An 11,055-nucleotide genomic window follows, 5' to 3' on the forward strand; every position below is an offset into this window, starting at 1 on the left:
CACCTTATCCTTTTTTAAAATTCATGGTAATTTTTATAATATATTATTCACATCATTCACTTTTGTCCATTCATTTCTCATTCATTCATTTAGTGGATGTCTGTTGAGTGCCTCCAATATATGTGCCAGGCTTCGGTTATGCATAATTTAGTTGGAGTGTGTGTTTCCATGTATATGTGTATAAATGAGCAAGATGTACTCTAAAAATGCTTTGAATTGTTAACATACATGTTATTTTATAGTCTCATGTGAGCATTATTTTTTATTGTTTTACCATTAGGAAAAATGAACCTAACATTTCCAGGCATATAAAATTAGAAAATCTCATACTCCTAGAAAAGGAACTTTACCCAAGTACTTGTTTTTAAATGTCACTTTAGTGTGTTAAAATGTCAAAGATTCATATTAAGAGGATAAAAGTAAACTTCAAGGCTGCACAAAACAAACAATATTACCAGAAAGATGAATATTTTGTCAATTTTATTTTCTTATTCTTTTAGATCAGCCTAAGCCTGTGTATGTGGCTGACTTGAATGAATCGACTTGAATGGAGGATATGTTAGCACTTTCATGGACTGCAAAGTTCTGCTTGAGTAACACTGAGGCTACCAAGGTTCAGGCTGTCATCATAGTCAATCTGTAAAACAAAATATTCTTGAGTTTTTCAAGTGTCTGTAAACTGTCTTAGCCTGACTTTTCCAAGCAAAATCTTCTCCATGGTTATTATTATCATGGAAAGAAAATTTTAAGCTAGAAGAGGGAACTTAAATTTGGCAGCATGGTGGGATACAGTGCATTTTTCAAACCTTGAGTTGTGGAACCAATTTTGTACGGCATGACGAGCACAGAATGGAATAGAACAGAACAGATTGGAAAGAAATGGGAAGTATCGATATGGATCCCATTGCATGTCATAATGGTAAATAACATTTTGAGAAAAACTTTTATTTAATTTAAAATCTCCAGCATCATCAATTTTTCTTTCTCTACTGAATCTTCCCATTATTATAAACATGTAATTATTTCAATTTAAAACAAAACCTCTCCTGACCCCACTAATTACTCTGATCACTTCTCTACTTCTTTCCTTCCTTTTAAAGCAAATTTCCTGAAAGTGATGTCTACTCTTTCTCATTTCTCTCTTTCCAGTCTCTCTTGACTGTCCTTCCCTCAGTCTTTTGAGTCCACCACTCCAGCAAAACTGCTATAGCCAAAGTCACCAAAGATGACCATAGTTACAAATTCAATGGTAAATTCTCAGCCCTCCTCTTGCATGGCCAACCAGCAACACTGGATGTAGTGGTTCATTCTCTCTTCTTTTTACCCCTCTACTGCTGCCACTCTGGTGCGAGTCACCCTCTTGCTCCCCTGCAGTATTATTGCATTATCTCCTAGCTGATCTCCTTGCTTCTCCCTTCACCCACTACTCCAATTCTCCCACTGCTACAATCTATTCTCAACATGACAGTTAAATCATCTCACTCATTTGCTTAAAATCCTCCATTGAGTTCTCATGTCATTCAAGGTTTAAGTCAACATCTTTATAGAAGCCTGTGAGACCCTACACAATCACCTCCCTCCTCCCTGCCCTTGGCCTGACTTCATTGCCATCTCTGCCCACACTGACCTTCTCCCTGTTCCCTAAACCCACAAGGCAGGCTCCTCTTACAGGAGCTTTGTACTCGCTATTCCTCCGCCTGGAATACCCTTCCATCAGAGAGGTCCCAGCTTGCTCCTTCATTTCCTCCACATCGTGATTCAAATCTACCATCTCAATAACATCTTTCCTGGATACCCAATCTAAACTTTACATGTATACACATACTTTATATCCCCCCACCTTTAGCATCCTTTACTATCTAAACTATGTAGATTTACTTTCAGGTTTTGTTTTCCTCGTGGGTCTTGCCCACTTGAATATAATCTCCATGAGGGCAGGAATTTTTCTCTCTTTCGTTCACTGCTATGTCCAGAATAATGCTTGGTACACTGTACGCCTCAACTAACATTAATGAATGCATGAATTTGAATGTATGAATAGGTGAATGACTAAACTAGATAAATATGTAAATGTATTTTTTTAGTGTAGATGTGGTCAAATTTTTTTAAGTCTCTGCTATAATAAAGACAGCTTGAGCTTTGGATACAGGTAGACTTGGATTCAAATATGACACCAAGGTATTCGCCATGCTACTTTGAAGATATTCACCATGCTACTGCACAACCAGCTCTCTCAGTCCAGAGAGGTCTCTTCTCCACCCCACACTTCTTAAATGGCATAATCAAATTCTTCTTTCAAAGGGCAGTTCTTCAATAAAACAATATGTATCATAACAATGATATTATGAAAGAACATTTTATGTAATAGAATGGTAATCCTAATATAGCATTAAGTGAAAAAGCAACTTACAGCTCCAGTTTGAAAAAAATCATATATATATTTATATATAAATATCATATATATGGTATATATAAATATGATATATATAAATATATATATAGCCACAATTCTCAAAGAATAATAAATGGTACATAACATAATTCATTTTCCTACATTAAATCACATTGAGCTGTAAGCCTCTGTTTGCCAAGGTGATGGAAAGTACAATATACTTCATCTTTTTGTGGCTCCCTTTCCAGTCCTGCGGTGCCAGGACAGGGAATTCAGATGGTCCAGGAAAATGAGGTTACCCATTGATCCTAGTCAGCACCACAGAGCCCTCCTTTGGTCCCGTATAGTTTATCAAAGCATGAGCTAGCGATGCTGACCACATGCCCTGAGGGACAGGTGGCCCCTGAATTCTTGTGGTCAGTGCCTGGCTACTACAAACCTCCACACCAGTATTTCCTCACCAGGTGGCCTGGAGGTGAGGCCCAGATCTCCATCCCTCCCAGACCTCACACTTAGTTTCTTCTCTATTTCCTGATCCAATAATCTTTTGAGGTAAAGTCACAATCCCCCCTCAGACTTCAAACCTTTACCCTCAACTGTAATCCAGTCCTTCAAAGCAAAGGCCTGAGGGGGAGTTTCAGGGAAGCCCACTCCACACATCTGAAACCAAAAATAAGCTATTAACTTCTCTGATTCAAAGGAGCCTAGAAGTCAAGAAAGACAGGACTATGCTGTCCTCCTTTAGGAAAAGCAAGAAAAAGAACATGTTTAATATATTGTTGATAAGCATCTATGCATCAGGAAAGATTTATTTTGTAAGTAATACTCACTCCATTTGGGATATATGTACATAAAGAATACATACCTTATCCTTTACCTAGTTGGTGATAGGTCATAATAATTTATTTCTTTCTCCATTCGCATATGTATTTGGAAATAATAATGGTGATTTTGGGGACCATGGCAGACTCAAGGAAGAAAGAGATATGTTTGGGTAGGGATCTTTCAAGGATGAGTAGCCACCTGCTTCCTTTGTATGTTGTTGGGGCAGGTGAGACTGGCAGAGGAATTCATCAGACATCTTTTCCATAGTGAAAGAGGAATGGTTTTGGTGAGGAGAATCTATTGTTGCTAAAATGCTAAAAAATTTTTTAAAATCCAAGAGTGATGTTAACAAGATGGCGGACTAGTAAATTCTCAAGCCCTTCTTCCCCACACAGAGACCCCAAATTAACACCAAATTGGTAAAGGCGGGGAGGGGGGATGGTCGAAAGGTACACATTTCTGGTTCTAAAATAAATAAATCATGCGGATGTAATGTACAGTTAACAACGATAGTTAATATTGTATTGCATACTTGAAAATAATTATAAGGCTGGATCTTGAAACTTCTCATCACAAGAAAAAGAAATTTGTTACTGTGAATGGTGACAGATATCAACTAGATTTATTGTGGTGATCAGTTTGCAATATATAAAAATATTGAATCATTATGTTATATACCTGAAACTAATATGTCAATAATACCTCAATAAAAATTAAAATATATACATGATATCTAAAAGCAACTATATTTCTTCAAGGAACTAACATTGATTTATATTTTCTCTTTGAAAAGTGAATAGGGAAGACAGGCAGATGTTCTCTGAAAAAGCTATGTGTTTAACTCTAGTCTATTGGCTCTTGACTGCTTTTCAACTGCCCTTCTTGTTTCTGCACCTTTGGAGATCACTGAGTTACCTACCATCAACTCCCACAATCCATCTTGCTGCCTTCAACTGCTTCATGATTTTGTGTGAATTTCTGGGAGGATATGATAAAGCATAATGTTAATTCTGGACACCTTCTGTGTGTAAGGAAAACAAAAGCAGATGATACTTTGGAGGGATTGCAAGTAGCACCAGGGTCTACCTCGCTTCAGGCGACCATTTGCACAGGATTGTGGGGACCCAGAGCTGCCAGAAGTCTGGAGGAGTGTCTGAAGAACAATCCTTTAGCTCATCAAAGGTGGGTGGCTGCCTGCAGCTGGTTGTCATTTTCTCTGAAGTAACCTTCTCCATAAATCTGACTGCTGCTAAGGCTGCTTCAGGGGAGCCAACACAAACACCAAGCCCATTGCCAAATATGTAAAATGAATCCCTTTATTTCTGATGATCAGCTTGTAGACTTTTTCCTGGAATAGGTAGGATGGTGGACCTGATGAGAACTGTTGCTTAATTCACTTTTCTTCCTCTGGGGAAGGACAGCTTTGCCAAGAAGGTGAAATTCTGAGATTAAATTAGTTAGCACTAAAGGCAGTCAGTTTCGGGGTAATTTGTTCAGGCACCAGCGTGTGCCACTTGGATTGCTTTCCCCAATTATGCAGGGTAGTCTTACAGGTCCTTGGGGATTGGGTTTCAATATCCTTACTCTTCTAATGACATCATCCAGGAGTTTATGTGCCCCTCCAAAAGAAATGCTGCATTAGCAGATTCCGGGATGAGCTCAGGCTGGTTAGAAAGTTTTAAGTGTTGAGTAAACTCTCCCTTACTATGCAAGCACATATAACACACCCTATTTAGGATTTAATTACCACAGGTTTGTGTAGCTTTCTGCTACTTTCAGATTTTGCTTACAAAATATTTTCATCTTATAACTCTTTATCTCCTATATTAATCATTTACCTTTTTCACATTCAACTCCACTAAAAACAGATAAAAAACAAATGTTAAGTTGATCTCCTAGTTACTGCCACTAATCATCAGCTGCCTTTAACTTCTCAGCTTCATAACCAGTTATATTTTAGTTAGAAGATGTGAAGATCCTGACATGAAGGTACAAGCGGTATGTCTCATTCTCTAGATCAGAAGAGAAACTCTGCTCCTATTCCATGCCCCCGAGGAGTGTGCTTGTTACGTCTCGCATTCCTGACCCTCTAATGCAGAGAGTTTCAGAGCTGGGTCCTCCACTGGCCATATTAAAGAAACTAATGCTCCTGGTGCACTCTTGCTTGTGACTGCAAACCTGCTGCTCAGGTACTAGTCAGGAGCAGAATAAGATTTTTTTGTTGTTAAATTTTAGGACAAAAAGAGGAGGGTTTCAGGAGAGCTTGAGAGGCATACATGCTAGGGGTAAGGTACAAGTGGGGATGATGGGAGGAAGGACAGAAGTTATAAGATCTAGGAGAAATATGACACCTGGAATCATAGTGTGCATAGGTTGGTCCTTGGGCTAGGAAGATGAGATAGAGGGTTCTTCCTCCCACCACTTTGCCTTTTACCACTCATCCTCTAGGTTTCCCAAAACTTTACTCTCAGCCAAGAAAAAGGGTGTTGGTGGTGACAGAGAGCGCTGGTTCAAACAATATCCATCATCCCTCTGTGGATTGTCGTGGACATACACTGCGGGAAGCTTGGGTGCAAACCCAAGCTGTCTCAAGACCAGACCAAAAACTTCAGTAAGTGCAGTGCTGGGCTCCCACCCACTATGGAGGTGAGAACTGTCACAAACTGGAGCCCCCATTCCCTGTCAGATGTCATTCAATTTTTTAAAAAGTCTATGGTAAAGAAACAAATAATGTTTTGGGGACTGCCCATCTTTAGAGCTTGTTGAATCCAATGTCTTCATAAGCCTCTCCAAACAAGGAGCCAGCATCAGGAGTCCCTAAGAATGGTGCTCAGCTCCCATTAATAGAACTTCCAATGCACTCTCACAGGTTAGATGCCTGAACCAATGTGCAGGCAGCCGGAACGCTGCCGAGCATGCAAGAGGTTTGTTTGAGATCTGAATGTCATAACCAAAGAGCAGTTCTGCATGCTGCAGGTCTGTCCCCCACGAACACCTGAGCATAACATGCCCTGAACTTCGGTGTGAGAAATCCTCATCTGTCTCAGCCCAAGGAGAGTTAGATGCCACTGTTGCACCAGGTTCCCAAGACCCTGAAGATGGAGGCCCCTGCCGCCTGCCTGCGTGTCCACAACTATCTCAGAATGAGAAGGTACTGTTCATCTGAAAGGCTGGAGAACTTTGAAGTACTCATCACGGTAGCAGTTGGGGCAGGACCGAAGTGCGTCACAGTATTATCTCTGAGTTGCATGTAGAAAACATGGGGAAAACCAAGGAAACAACATCATCTCAGCTTACATAAAAATTAATTCTTCGCGCATTCATTTATTCGACAATTTAGTTTGAACTAAGTGCCAGGCACGGTTCAAGTGCTGTTTATTTAGTAAAAACAAAACATGTGGAGGTGAGTGAGGAGAAAGGGAGACTCATGAAGCACAATCTCGTCACTGAGCCAATGACTTGCGTTACGTGTGCAGTAACCAATGTGTATCACCACAGTCGGTGCCTTCCTCACACCCCAGCCTCTCACCTTTACTCAGCAAAGCTATGTACCGCAAACACCTGTGATGACAGCGGAGGAATTTTTATTTTCTAACTGCAGGGATACACTTGGCTCTTAGTTCTCTCAGAGGGCAAAACGGAAGTGCTGGGAAAATAAACTTCTGAAAGCAGCCTCCGACCAATGATGACCAACAGCGAGCTAGTGCATCAATAACCTCAGCGTCTCGCCCCTCAGCAGGGATATCTCAAGGCGTGCTTTATGCTGCCTCCTAGTGGCTTGAGAGTTTTATGGGTTTCCCCCTCTTTGTCTCATTTCTCCATTTCCCTTACAGTGTTTCCTGGCTTCCTCTCCCAAATAACTATTTGTGCTCAAATCCTTGTCTTGGGATCTGCCTTTAAGGGAACCTAAACCAAAGAACCATATTACTAAGAACCATTTCCCACAGCTTCAGTTTTAAAAATTCCATCTCACCACTATTTGTCACATCTTCTGGTTCATAAAAGCTATTTGCCATATATATGGGCCACATAAGCTATCTATTAAAGAATGATCTTTGTTTGGAACCAATAAAAGCTCACTCATTCCCGTCGTTCAATCTCTATGGGCGCACGCTAGAAATGAAATTACGATAAAGAAGATAGTTTTTAATTTTCTTTTTTATTAAGACATTGACTTCATGTTTTAATTTCTAAAAATAGAGTCTGGATTATGTCTTTTTCAACACCTGTGATGGTAGGAAGTTTTCTGGTATAAAGTTCAAGGCTCACCTCTAGCCATGTTGAAAAGTGCTGGGTTAATAAGCCCCATCAGGGCTCTGCACAGCCCTTGCTCCTGTCAACGTGTCCCTTGCTCTCAGGAGTGGTGTTGCCAGCAAGCACCATACTTACAGAATATCCTTGAAGGAAAAAAAAAAATCAACTTAATTCTAGACAGTCTAAAGAAAAGCACACATATGGGACCCAAATTGGGAAAAAGATAAACAGTGAGCTTCAGAATTTGTTTAGTGTCATGTTACTTGTCTCCCAAAAGTCTTGATTTTAGCTAGACTTCCTTCAGGCCAGTTTGAAATAAGGACATTTTGAACTGTTGAATCATAACCAAGCTGCATTAAAAGGCTGCTGATATGCTATTTCTATTTTTTATGCAGGGGGTAGTGAAAAAATGCATGTCTTAGCAGACACTAACTCAAGGAAATCACAAAACTTTATGAAAATCTACTGAAGTTATTCAGCTAATTGCCTTGTCTTATAAGAATTTTATACAAGAAAATATAATGGCAGAGACAAACACACACGTGTTAATACCCAACACCCCATCTGTTTAACATTTTCTCAGATGCATATGTCAATTTGCAGTACATTGCACATTTACCTTACAAAGACAAATTAATCTACAACAGCTACCTACTTGGCATTCTCAAGTTTGCTGGAGCATTCAATTTGGCTTTTACCTTCACAGGTGTTGTGAAGCCCCATTTCATGGGGTTACACTAGGAAGTGACAGAAGCAGACAATTTTAAGAGCAGTGACTGAGCAATCTCGGCTCCTGGAAAAATGAAAAGAAAGAAGAAATTACAAAAAGTAGACTAAGGGTTTTATTAAAATACGATTGCCATCTAATACAACATGGAATGTGCTTAATATGGAAAAGCAAAAGAGATGTTTTGTCATTAATTATTATAAATCAAAAGCATTAGAAAGATGCTCAAACATCATAAATAGTTGCATATGTAAACATCATAAATAGTTGCATATGTAACAAAAGCATTAGAAAGATGCTCAAACATCATAAATGAAATAGTTCCATTTCATATTGTTTTAAAACCATCATGTGCCAGCCTTCAAATACACACTGAGGAAAACATCTTAATTTCTGAAACCAGTAAGAAATTAATGTAGAAATATATGTTTACATATGACAAAATCAGATTAAGATTGATATCACTCAGTCTATTTTAAAAGGGTAAAATTTAATTTAATTTAGCAAATGTTTACCACAAACTTACCAGGAGTTGGGTACTGTATTTAGCCTCCGTGCTTCCTTTACTATAAAATGGGGGTAATCATAGTACTCACCTCAAAAGGTTGTCATGAGGATTAAATGAGTTAATAATTGTAAAATATTGATATAGAATAATATAGAACAATGCCTGGTAAATAGTGAGTGCTATATATGTCAACTTTCATCATCACCACCACCACCACCATCACCATCATTATCACCACCATCATCACCACCACCACCATTATTAGTGTACTGGGCACTACAGAAGATGGAAAATTGAAGTAGTCCTGCCCACATATGGTTTGGCATATTTGCAGAGAAATATGCTAAATACACAAGTAACTGTAACACAAATCCCCATTTAGGAAATTCCCTTGAAAGTGACCACAGCACTCAGGTGTGAAATCCTAGTTTATTAAGACAAAATTATGTGAGAGAGATTGCTCATCTGATATCACTCACTCTGGGTATCAGAACTTTGACTCTAGTCAAAGGGTCCACCCAATTCAGGTGTTTAACACCCAGAAATGTTCTTTAAATTTGAGACTTCCCACAAATGGAAAAAAAAGGGTTGTTTAGAATGATATACCTATATTCTGTAGTGAGAACCACATGTCCTTATGCATAATGAGTCATAAAGGATAATACTGGTGTCTGCCTCCAAGCCACTGTCCCTGGAATTGGTAAAAGCCTTTCTGTAGATTACTAATCATTCACTTGCATCCTTTTCTGTGATATTCAGAAAGTGGGATGTCTGCATTTTACTTCAGGGCACTCGGGGTTGACCTCAGATGGTTTTCGGTTCCTGGTTTTCAACCCAGAAATGGCTGTATATTGAATGCCACGGCTCTGTCTCTCTGCCTTGAACCCATGTTGAGATCTATCAGCTGCTTGTTTGTCACATCTGTGGGGTATGCAGCTGCCCTTCCTAATGGCTGTGTTCTATGACTGTTATGGCCATGGGGGACATCTTTAGGTCCTTAGAAGAAGACCTGCTTGTAGCTTAGGATTAGAACATATATCCCTCATTTGTGCTGTGCCACAAAACTCTCCAGGCCACAGTAGCTCAGGGCACTGCTGTGAAATGTTTGGGGCTGGATATCAGATGGGTTGCGCTGTGGGCAGGCTGGTAGATGAGGTGGAGGTTGAAAAATGAGAAATAGTATTTGACACAGTCTTTAAAAAATGGGTATGAGGATAGAGAAGAGGTGAAATGGGAAGGAGAGAAACATTCTAGACATTGAGCTGCTTCATGAAAGTGACACTTTACTTTACACCTAGAGCCTTGCACAGTACCTAGTACATCATAGGCACACGATATTTAGTGAATAAATGAATGAGTCAAGGGAAAAACTCATGCAAGGTGCAATGGTGAATACAGATTTCTCACAACACTTTCATTATTCTATTTTAACTCTAACACAAAACCCAAGTTGTAGAGTAATGGGGAACAAAAAGTGCCTGGGCGTTACTTAATAGTGATGCATCAGTAAACAAAAATCATTTACTATTTTAAAGTTTAAGCTTCAGTTTTAAATTTAATCAGAATGTTTGCTTTCTTTCTCAATTTCTTTTTCTTATTTTTCTGGTCCCTCTCCACTTTCATTCATAAAACGCCTACTATATATTACTTCATTTACAAAGCACACATAATTTATGACTTTTGAAAATTATAAACAGAACCGATGCAATAATGTATTAGTTATCGTAACTGCATAACAGACGTGACTGACTGTTCCAAACAATGAGTGAGACAAAGGTGACTCTTTGCTGGCTTTCCAATCACTGTCTTGAAGTCAGCAAAGTGGAACAGGGTTCCTAGGATAGATGATCAAGGTTAGAACCAGCTATCGTGATTACAAATCTGAGTGCCATAAATAATATTGCATTTACAAACAGACTTGGAAAAGGTTGGTGTGTTGCTCTGCTCTTTTAAATATGCTCTCTTTATTTATTAAAGTGTTTGGGTTACAGATTTGCTTTCTACCTTTATTAATGTTTTTTTTTTTTTTTGCCTCGAAACCAAAACTATTTAGAAACAATGAATAACTGAGTTATTTTGTTGCATTTTTAAGTACCTTTAAAAATCATCTCATTTGTGAATTTGATTACCGTCTTGGGGAAAAACATTTACCAGCCACGGAGAGGAATCCAGAAGAGATAGACCCTAATGTTCAGTAAGAAGTGAAGTCCTGTCATGGGAAAATATTAGATAAAACTTTCACCTCACCTCTTAGAACAATAGAATTCATTTTTTTAAAGACTCAGTTCCCTGGGGGAAAAATTACATTATAAATAATTAATAATAGAAGTTGAATTTTTTTTTTTTTAA

The sequence above is a fragment of the Pteropus vampyrus genome, unplaced genomic scaffold (genome assembly GCF_000151845.1).
Source record: "Pteropus vampyrus isolate Shadow unplaced genomic scaffold, Pvam_2.0 Scaffold122, whole genome shotgun sequence".
Taxonomy (NCBI): Eukaryota; Metazoa; Chordata; class Mammalia; order Chiroptera; family Pteropodidae; genus Pteropus; species Pteropus vampyrus.